This window comes from Strongylocentrotus purpuratus, unplaced genomic scaffold (assembly GCF_000002235.5).
Source record: "Strongylocentrotus purpuratus isolate Spur 01 unplaced genomic scaffold, Spur_5.0 spur5_scaffold_7, whole genome shotgun sequence".
Lineage (NCBI taxonomy): Eukaryota > Metazoa > Echinodermata > Echinoidea > Camarodonta > Strongylocentrotidae > Strongylocentrotus > Strongylocentrotus purpuratus.
In genome coordinates this window covers 16457810-16468127 of record NW_022145613.1, presented here as the reverse complement: position 1 = coordinate 16468127, position 10318 = coordinate 16457810, and the positions used below count along the sequence as shown (strand labels likewise).

At 36.3% G+C, this 10318-nt stretch overlaps 1 long non-coding RNA gene across 2 annotated transcripts in view; it reads right to left on the bottom strand.

Annotated features, from left to right (window-relative positions):
* Positions 1-967: 967 nt before the first annotated feature.
* Positions 968-10318, bottom strand: part of LOC755944 — a 29028-nt gene continuing 19677 nt past the window's right edge. For both annotated transcript variants that reach the window (XR_004062063.1, XR_004062064.1), the window contains exons 12-19: positions 10238-10301; positions 9498-9565; positions 8173-8255; positions 6722-6812; positions 5627-5879; positions 3913-3994; positions 3292-3384; positions 968-2656 (exon numbers count right to left, since the gene is read on the bottom strand). This is a non-coding gene — a long non-coding RNA (N-acetylated-alpha-linked acidic dipeptidase 2). The remainder of the gene's footprint in view (positions 2657-3291; positions 3385-3912; positions 3995-5626; positions 5880-6721; positions 6813-8172; positions 8256-9497; positions 9566-10237; positions 10302-10318) is intronic.

Genomic DNA, 10318 nt, shown 5'->3' with positions numbered 1-10318 from the left:
ATTTTGTTTGTGTGTTTTGAGGCGGTGATATCAAGAAAACAGATTACAACGTATAATATTGTGAAAATAATTTTTGTTTCGCACGTTTATTACTGGAAAAAAGATCATTAATATACAGAGATTAGAGTTTCGTTTAAGTACTTGACTGGATTTCTTTTTCTAAACAAATCCACAAACAAGACAGATACAATAAAATACATAAAAGAATGCATTTCTTTGCATAATCATGTCGATGTACGAAATAAAAAAATCCTGAATTTTCACAATACATGTTGGTTCAAACACGCATTTCAAAGTGTATGCGTTCTGTTCAATTCCATTAGCGTGGTACATATTGTCTTATCAGCGAAGTTTAAAAAGGCCGTGTACTCTACCTGTCTGATGAAAATAAAACATTTTAATGCCTCAGTCACACCTTCGCGTTTTGGCTTGCGTATTGCTGCGTATTCATGACAAGTCGTTTTAACACTTATTATACATTTATTGATATCAAGAATCAAATTCTTGACATCAAGAAATAAAATTCTTGATATCAAGAATTGCCATTGCTTTACAACAGAAAATAATTTCTTGATATCAAGAATTCATTTCTTCATATCAAGAAAAAGGAATAAATGTTAAAACGACTTACCATAAATACGCAGCAATACACTATAGCCAAATACGCAAAGGTGTGACTGAGGCATAATGCACAACGTGAAATTAGAAACATATAACGAAGTTCAACTTATTACAACTTTGGGATTTGAAATATAATGCTGATACTACAACAATAATATTGATAGTCACTGTTATCATTCTAGCCTATTTACCGACGGTTACTGACAATATAATTTATCACACTACCAACAAAACTCTATGCTATGGGACACTCTAGTAGGTCAGTCACACCGGTAAACCGACTCTTAGTTCTTATTGGTCCTTGGACATGGTGAAGGTATTTTTTTTTTGTTCGGTGGGTAGTCGGTCTCGTATCCGTCTCGTTGGTGTGACTTGGCGTATTCAGAATATTAACATTACTTTCAAGTCAAAATGGTTTGTTAAAATACTTTCATTGCGGCAAAGCCGAATTGCGAAAAAAATTACAATAACACAATGATAATTGATAATATATTTATAAACGAGGAGACAGAACCTGTCCTAACATGGACAGAGAGGGTAGAGAAATAAAAAAAGAAATGAAATAGTTAAAGAATGAGTTTTAAGATATAACAGACGATTTACATACCTAATGAATTAGAAAATACAACAGGTAATTTACATATCTAATGATTCTAAAATACAACGGGTAAATTAGAAATCTAATAAATTTTAAAATACAACAGGTAATTTACGTATTTAATGAATTCTAAAATACAACAGGTAAATTACATATTAAATGAATTCTAAAATACAACAGGTAATTTACGTATCTAATGAATTCTAAAATACAACAGACAATTTACATATCTACTGTATTCCAACATACCCCAGTTATCATCCAAACAGACCGGTTTACTAACCTATTCAAATTGTATGCATACTTATTAAACAAAGGTTGTTCTTGACAACCTGAAAGCTTGCCCAAGGCTTGTCCGACATAGTAACATGTACTGTTTGCAGACTGAATTCCAAGTTTTGTAGTTCATTCGTTAATAAGAGGTTCATGGAATAACTCGTCACTAGGTACCCAGGAAAGAAACATTCATAAATTTGAATATTACATTACAGCAAATTCGTTTTCTTCATAGTAACTTGAACACTCTTCGAAGGAATGGGTTACCCTGGTACGGTTCAAATTGAACATGTTCAATATGATGAAATCACTCCTGTTGCAACTATAACCAAATGTAATACAATTACTGCAATATAAAGCGTCTTCGTTGAAATTTATCATCATTTATTTTATTGAAGATTTTAATTTTTCTTTTCATTTATCTGTTTATCTATTTATTATTTATTCATCAAAAATCGATTTAGATCCACATTAATCATGGTGATTTCAACGACTCAAAATTCCAAATACTTTAACTTGCCATATGGCTTTATCGAGTCAAACAACACTTGCAGATCTTACTCCCGTTGCACACGAGGAGTCATTTCGATTGCATCATTACTTGCGCTTACCAAGCCTATGACGACGCAACGTGTGCACAAGTTAATAACTCAGTCATGCGTCAGTGAATGACGCTTCGTGTGTAACGGGCAGCGAGACAGTAATTCTGGGCCCTGTCTTATAAAGAGTTTCGATTGATCCCAATCAATAGCAAGTCCTGACATCAATCGCAAGTTTGCAGTCACCTATCTCTTATATACATAGTTGCAATTGATATCAACTCTTTTGAAGACGGGGCCCTGGAGAGACGTAATGACAGTGACGTCATGGATTGTTGAAATTGTATTATTGTCCTCATGACGCAGTAGGTTCTAACGAGTTGGCCGCCGACCAAGACGAATAACTGTGAGTACGTACAGCTGCATGTAGAATCCTTGTTATGCAACCGGTTTTAATGAGTTGGCCGCTGACTGGACGAAGTATGTCACAATGGAGAGTTCCTTTTTGACGAGATTCCACTGCTCGACGTCGTTGGGTTGAATGTTATACATGGCGTCGACGATTCCAGCGAATTTCTCGCCTGCGTACGCATTCGCACTGCTGGGTGCAAAGACGACGTGTCTGAAATGAAAGAAATGATGAAGGCGTGGAAAAAATGGTTTTTAAATCAGTTCATTATGACACAGTATAATGCTGTATTAATAGCAGATATATAACTATTTAATCCAATTCTACTAGGCTAACCTTAAAGGTGAAAGGACCCCACCCCTTCACAAAACATTCCATGAATAAAGCTTATGGAAAATTATAATAATCTCTCTTTTTCGGAGGGGGGGGGGGGGGGGGGAGGAGGTAGGGTCCACATATTTTATTAAGCTGGTCCAAGGTTTCTATCTCCCCTTACAACGTCTAAAAATTGCAAAATTAAGATATCGGAAAATCCTGACTGAACTTAAATGAACTCCATATAATTGCTGAACGAAATCCCGAATGTCGTGTGAACCCTGAATCAAAGCATCATTACAAAATTAAATTATGACATGACTAGGACTGTATAGATATCTCATTTGTAAAAATAAAATCTAGCTCTCTTTAAATAATGTTGTCTGTCAATCAATCAGTAGACCATTTTTTGTATGTATAATCGCTTCATGCATGCTCTCATGACAAAAAGTTAATGATGCCAGACAACCTTTTAATTTTCTTTTCGTCCCACATGTTTTTTTTTAATGGATGTGATTGATTTGTAAACTTACTTGGTTGTGGGTCTGCCTGTGAGCCCCATAGGATCAATGAATGACCGCTCCAGATACATCAACTGATCGTTCATCCGACGTACAGCTAAAATACTAGTAATCAGAGGGGAAAAAGAGAAAGATTAATAAAATATATTGAGTGACCTAGCATGATTTCTGCAGTTGCAGAGTAAGGGACGTGTCAAAGAATGCAGTCCTACGGGTAACAACAATCTAGACACAAGAATCAAAATAGAATGACAAATCAATTTAGGGACATGAAAAAGGAATCGTGTCTAAATTAAGTATTTGAATAGTAGTAAATTTAATCCCCAAATGTCAATGATCGAAATTATTCAGAAAGTTTAATCATTTCCAATCGAAAAACGCATATCATTGAACATCATTCAACAGCTTTAACATGTTGATTACGGCTAAAAAATCATACACATGTTCCAATTTATGGACCCAATTTTTGAAATATGGACCCAAAAGGCACCTGAAAAATCTGATAATCTTTCCACTTTTGTGCTTTCAATTTTTTTTAAAGCATTGTGCCCCCACCCCCCTATTAACAAAAACCTGGACGCGGCTCTGTAAATGTGTATCTGCATAATACAGTTAATATTATCAAATGCTTACTCGTTTCTGTTAACCTCCTCAAGGCGTGCTTTGAAATCTGTGGCAGCGGCTGTGAAGTTTGCCACTGCAGTATTCATGTACTCTAATAGAGAGAGAGAGAGGGAGAGAGAGAGAAAGAGAGATCTTACAAAGAATACTTAATTGAAATGGAAAACTACTGTGAAATCGCTACTCAGAGAGCTTAAGAGCACCCATTTTACTTTGCTTGACTGTACTGACATCCTGAAACTGCCAGCTCACAACTTCAGTAAAAAAATGGACATCCCAAATGGGCTTCTTTTCCTCGGGGGAGGGGGGGGGGGGGGGTGAGATTTTCCGGGGGTATTTTTTCGGGGGTTGATTGCCCAGGGGGTAATTGTCCTGATACGCCTACGAAGACTTCTGACGAAAGTGGAACAGTACGAAAAATAGTTCTATGGAATTGTGTTTAAAAAGAAAGAGATATGATATACAAATGAAATGATGGGGGATGTGTCAATTTCAAATAGTAACTATTTCTATCGCTTGCGATGGCCATCTTGAAATGTCTAAATTTTGAAAAACACAAGAGCGTCCGGGGGCTCTAGATCTACCCTAAACCTACTACAAGGGCACTAAAGTGGATCCCTGGACCGTGACCATTCGTAAAAATAGGAGTGGTTCCCAAATTCTGGTTGTATAAACACATAGCTCCGTTTAGTCTCATTTCACAACGACCCCTATCGTCAGAGTCAGCAGCCTAATATGTTAGCCTTTGGAATTTTACCCGAAAAAAAAAAATCGTTAACAATTCATCTTTTGGTTAAACAAAAAGCACATCCACCCCGACGTACGTTATCCCTAGCTCTTTCATTGGAACCCTCATGTCTCAATGACTTTTGAAAGTTCACCCACCGTAATTTGATCAAAATAGGTTGCAACCTCGCCATTTGCTATATAACACATGTGAAACAAGTCGAACTTTGGACTCAGTTTGCCGAGCGATTGTAAGGTTTCAGGTCAAGCACACGAAGGATAAGAAGCATGAATTATAATAGATCAGTTCTTATCGGTTCATTATGTCCATTTCATACAACCCCACCGTAATTTTTCCATTGAAGATTAGCAAACATTCTGCCGAGGTAAGCAAAAACATGAATATTCATGATCGCCATGGACTATTCGATTATTTACAGAGGGGTGCAATTGTGCACCCCCCCCCCCGTGCACCACATCAAAACCCCCTACTTAAAGTCAAGTATTTCATTGTATTATGTAGTTTGGTAGGTTTATTTTAATAACTGTTTAATTATCAGATATCAATGATAGTTTAAAGGTATGGAAATGTTGAATTTTATTTGTAGCAAAGCAATCTCACATACAAATTCACTACCAAGTGTCGTTTAATCCGCCGATTGTCGTCTGCTATAAACGTCCAGCGAGCGAAAATGAGACAACCGGAGCAATATGATTGTTCTGTTAGACAGTGGGTGTTTCTATCGCTTAAGACGGCTTCCTTGAAGGTTCCAAATTGCTATAACTCGACTGTCTGCGGGGGCTCCGCAATCATGACCCCAACAGGGCTCTGCCCCTAAACCTACTAAAGTTAATTTTGAGAACATGTGCGGTAACGGAATACAACCAGGAGGTATGCCCAGAGGCAGAAATAACCGTACAAGCCTCCTTACCATGTTTAATCGAACTTATACTCGCAAATGTAACCGGGCATATAATAGGTCCAAGGAATATAACTCACTAAAATCGATGCCATAATCTGCCATCTGTTCACCGATAGTTCCATCCCGGAGGCTCACCCAGTAACCATTGACCGTGTCTGCGTAATCTGCCGGGTCCATGGGAAGTATGACGTTATCCGCCAGCTGCCGGAGAATCTCCCCGTAAAGCTGGCCGGCCGCCAGGATGTATTTGAAGTCGTAGAAATTCTTGACGAGCTCGTACGTCTCGTATACGGAGTGGTAGCACGGGTAGGACGCAACAGGCGTCGCTACCTGTGAAAACGAGATTTTGATTGAAGTTCATGGCTTAATATTTCCGAGTTAATGCACTGACAGGTAAAAGACGCATCCATTGATAATTGTATTTGGAAGATAATTTTGAAGTAATTAAATCAATCAACCGATGATAATAAATAATAATAATAATCTTTTAGTCCACTCCAAATATTATTAAACCGAAAATGGAAATTCTTTTTGCCCAATTGATCGATCATCAAGCAACTAAACAGTAGTCAATAAAACCAATCATCCTATAGTCAAGCAATTGATTTCCTGATTAATCAGCAAATCAACTCATACCTTAATCAATATATCAGTTGATAAACTGATAAATTAATCAATCAATATATCAGTCGGTCAATCAGTCAACAACAAGTAGAATACCCAATGAATATATCAAGCTATTAACTGATCCTTCAATCAATCAATAAATCAAGTAATCAATCAATTGAGTTACTATTCTATCCATCAATCAATCGAGCAATTTATCAGTTAATTAATCTACCAAAATTACGAATCAATAATCAGGTCAACACATGCATACAAACTCATTTCATGTACTTGACCTTTTTAGATTCAACAGTCACAAATTAAGAATAGATAATAATCCATTTCAGTAATCAACCAACCGCCAAATAAAAAAATGATTAACGGAATAGACCAATACCGGCCTTACAAAACCAAACAAATTGTGATCATATTAATTATTCAAAAGTAGGTAAGCCCCAAACCAGTCCCTATCAAGCAATAAATGACCGTTAAATCATTCACCTAATAAATCGATCAATAAGTATTTACTGATATATTTTGCATGTTTCGACAGGTATTATACTCACCCTATCGAATGTGTAAGTGAAATCCATCGCGGATATGCCTGCCAGCTGTAAGAATGGTGCATAGTCCGATCCGGATCCAAGAGTACCAATGCTATTCGAGACAAGATAAAACAGCGATGATCATTATTCTACAACTGGGTCATAACTATATTCGTAGATTAATAATAATGATAATAAATAGTGAAATTTTGTGAATGCACAATGGCTGTCAAAATGGACAATAATGGCGCATTTGTGAGGAAATTGTATGATTGTGGGCATACATCTATCAAGGAATTCAAGAAAAAAAAGCAAAATACACATACTTCTGGACATAATTCTACAATAATAGCATTAAAACATAATTTCTAATATGAAAGCAAGGTTACATAGCTTAATGTACAGGTATAAATTGAATTATATACGAAATACTGTTGTTAATAGCCAATAAAAAGTATATTACAGTAATGAAAGGGTGGTACAGAGTAAGACTTAATTAAACAAGCTAAGATATTGGGAAAGGAAACCCCCACAACAAATCCATTTTATACTGTTCAACAGAAATGTTCATATAATAAACAGCTACAGCTATTCTCCCTCTCTTTATCTCTGACTCTTTATCTCTCTCTCCCTCCCCTCTCTCTCTCTCTCTCTCTCTCTCTCGCTCTCTCTCTCTCTCTCGCTCTCTCCCTCTCCCCTCTCTCTCTCTCTCTCTCTCTCTCTCTCACACACACACACACACCCACATGCACATCGACATACCCCACGCACGGCAATACGCTCACAGCTTTACACATCCTCCCATAGTAAACCGTATACTTCGTATAACAAGGGAACATAAATGAGTGAAAGTGATTCTACTCTTAAGTTATATTACATTCTAGTAGAACTATTCCGTCGAATACAATAATACTATTATTGTATTCGACGGAATACATGCAGGCAAAGACTTTAAATGATATGTGTGCTTCCCCCTGGACACCACATATTCACAAATTCCAAAGTATAGTGAACAAATAATTGAAATAAAAAAATGTATTAAAATTCTATTAACCGGGTAAAATTAATTGTTACAAAAGTATAAATGGTTAAAAATTGCAGAGTATTTTGGAATTTTTACTCTTTAAAATCACATATAAAGAACACGACATTCCAAGTCTGTCAACGTTCCGCAATATTTCAAAGGAGCAGTGTTCTATAATTGAGAAACAATTACTTCCGTGTGTACTCTGAGAAATTCCTAGCCATCATTAGTCAATGGCAAAGACTTTCGAAAATAAAGTCGAGGGCAATTTCAATACACTATTAATAGTATGTCCCAAAGAAATCATGTTCGGATTACGTAACACGTCGTTGTGATTTTCGCATATTTCAAAAGACGAGGGACAAAGCTTCTAAGATTGCCTTAAAGATAATTTTTTCGAATTTCATTCCTTTTGGAAAGCTTGATCCAGAGAGAAAAAAAAACTAACCTCGGTTCGCCATCAGGGCCCGTTGACCCGCGATCTTTCCAGAGATCATACATAGTCATCGAACTGCCTGCAGGGTCGGCGATCTTTAAATAGAGTACAATACAGCTTTGAAAGTAATGATTATAATGATGATAATGATAGTAATAACAATTATAATAATCATTAGAATGAACTTAAAGATGATGATAATCTTAAGAATTATATTAATAATATTGTTAATAATAATACACCTTTTCACTAATGCTGTGAATCATTCAGTTGTGAATACACACTCACCGTGGACACCTTCAGAGAACATTTTAAAGGGATTGGATAATTACTTTGCCTCAGATTCTTTATAATAATCCTGTATTTAGCTCATGCTGCAATCATAATTATAAACCATTAGGTCATACATGAACCCCATGACTTTTACATTAACAAAGGTATGACTCGTGACTTGAGTTGGTTTTGATATCGACTCTTGATGAAGCACTGTAATAATTATATGCCATGAATCATGCGATTTCTTTACTTTTTACATGATGGTTGGAGGGAATGTATGAGGGGGAAATACGGTAACTGCAGTTCAAAAGCAGCTAACAAACAGGTCTGCATTATAGAAATTGAATCTTTAACCAAAGTCAAATAAATTTTAGTAATTCGTCGCTGTTTTCACGAAGTGACGGTAGTGAAAAAAAATTGCATTCACTTTGCGTTACGATTTTCCTCACTACCGTCACTTCGTGAAAACAAGTATTCATTGCTTTATCGAGGGCCGTTATGGATTGATGTAAGTTTGTTTGGAGTCTTTGGACGTAACGCTGTAAATATGGGCCCCGTCTTACAAAGAGTTGATATCAATCGCAACTATGTCCATAAGAGATAGGAGACTGCAAACCTGCGATTGATCGGAGGACTTGCGATTGATTTGGACCAATCGCAACTATTTGTAAGACGTGGCCCTGCATTAATATACAAATAATACACAGCAGTGAGGGCATTAGTAAGAATTACCCACACAAGGTACCTTTGGAATTATAGTCTAACACGCCCGAGGCGACAGCTGAGGGTGTTTGGACTGTTTTGAAGGTACCAAGTGTGGGTAATTTTATTAATGCCCGAACAAAATGCTGTGTAATATTTGTTTTATAAGATTATGTTTATGTTGTTATATAAAATTATGTTTTATAACATGATTTTACTAATGACCGGTCATTATAATTGGATAATGACCGGTCATTATCCAAATTACGCGTCAGGCAAAATAAATGCCTGGTCACGTGTACGCTTTCGACCAATCACTTGATTAGGTTCCACGTCATCATCTTATAACATGTGCTCACCTTCTTTGTTGCTTCATAAATAAGTCTATTCAGATTCGGCGTTGCTGATATAGAAGGAACATATGTACCTGAAGATAAAGACAAATAATTCCAAGATGAACCAAATGAGTGTGATGAATCTGTTTTGCGACTGGATATGACAATAACTAGGCAAAGGGATATTTTGAAGGTCACACGATTTTGAGTGACACGATTTTGTTTAATTGTAAAACCATCAAATTTTATTGCTACTATTGTATTTAAAGATTGGTCGATCAAATTTGAAACATAGTTGGAAAATTATTCATCCGCCAATGGCCTTAATCGTATGTTATGAAATAACAGATACAACAGCTTTGGCAACTCTCTCGGCAACATGTTATATAAAACGCAAAAAATTAAAAATCCAACGCATGTAGTTACATTCATCTCATTAATTCCTAATGTTTCCAAAGTAATGCGCCTGGTTTCTTACTTATAAACTGTTTTTAAATTGCCTTGGACACGCTATATGATGATTATTATTCTTTATGTCCGTCATGTTCACTTGTGACAGAATTTTAATAGGTAATGTAGTACTGTGTGACCTAATGAAAAACTGTTGGCTTACAGTGCATGAATCTTCTCGTCTTTATTTTGTATGTTTATCATCTTCATATGCCAACAACACAGGGACTCAAATAAAGTGATACAAAATACACACGCACATAACATTTAACATTGGCATCCGCATGACTTTGTTTTAAATGGATTGTACTTACCATCCATGGAAACATCCAGGTTGAGATATGCAACGGCTCGTATACCCAGATTTTTAGCGAATTCCTGAAGAAGAAAAAACA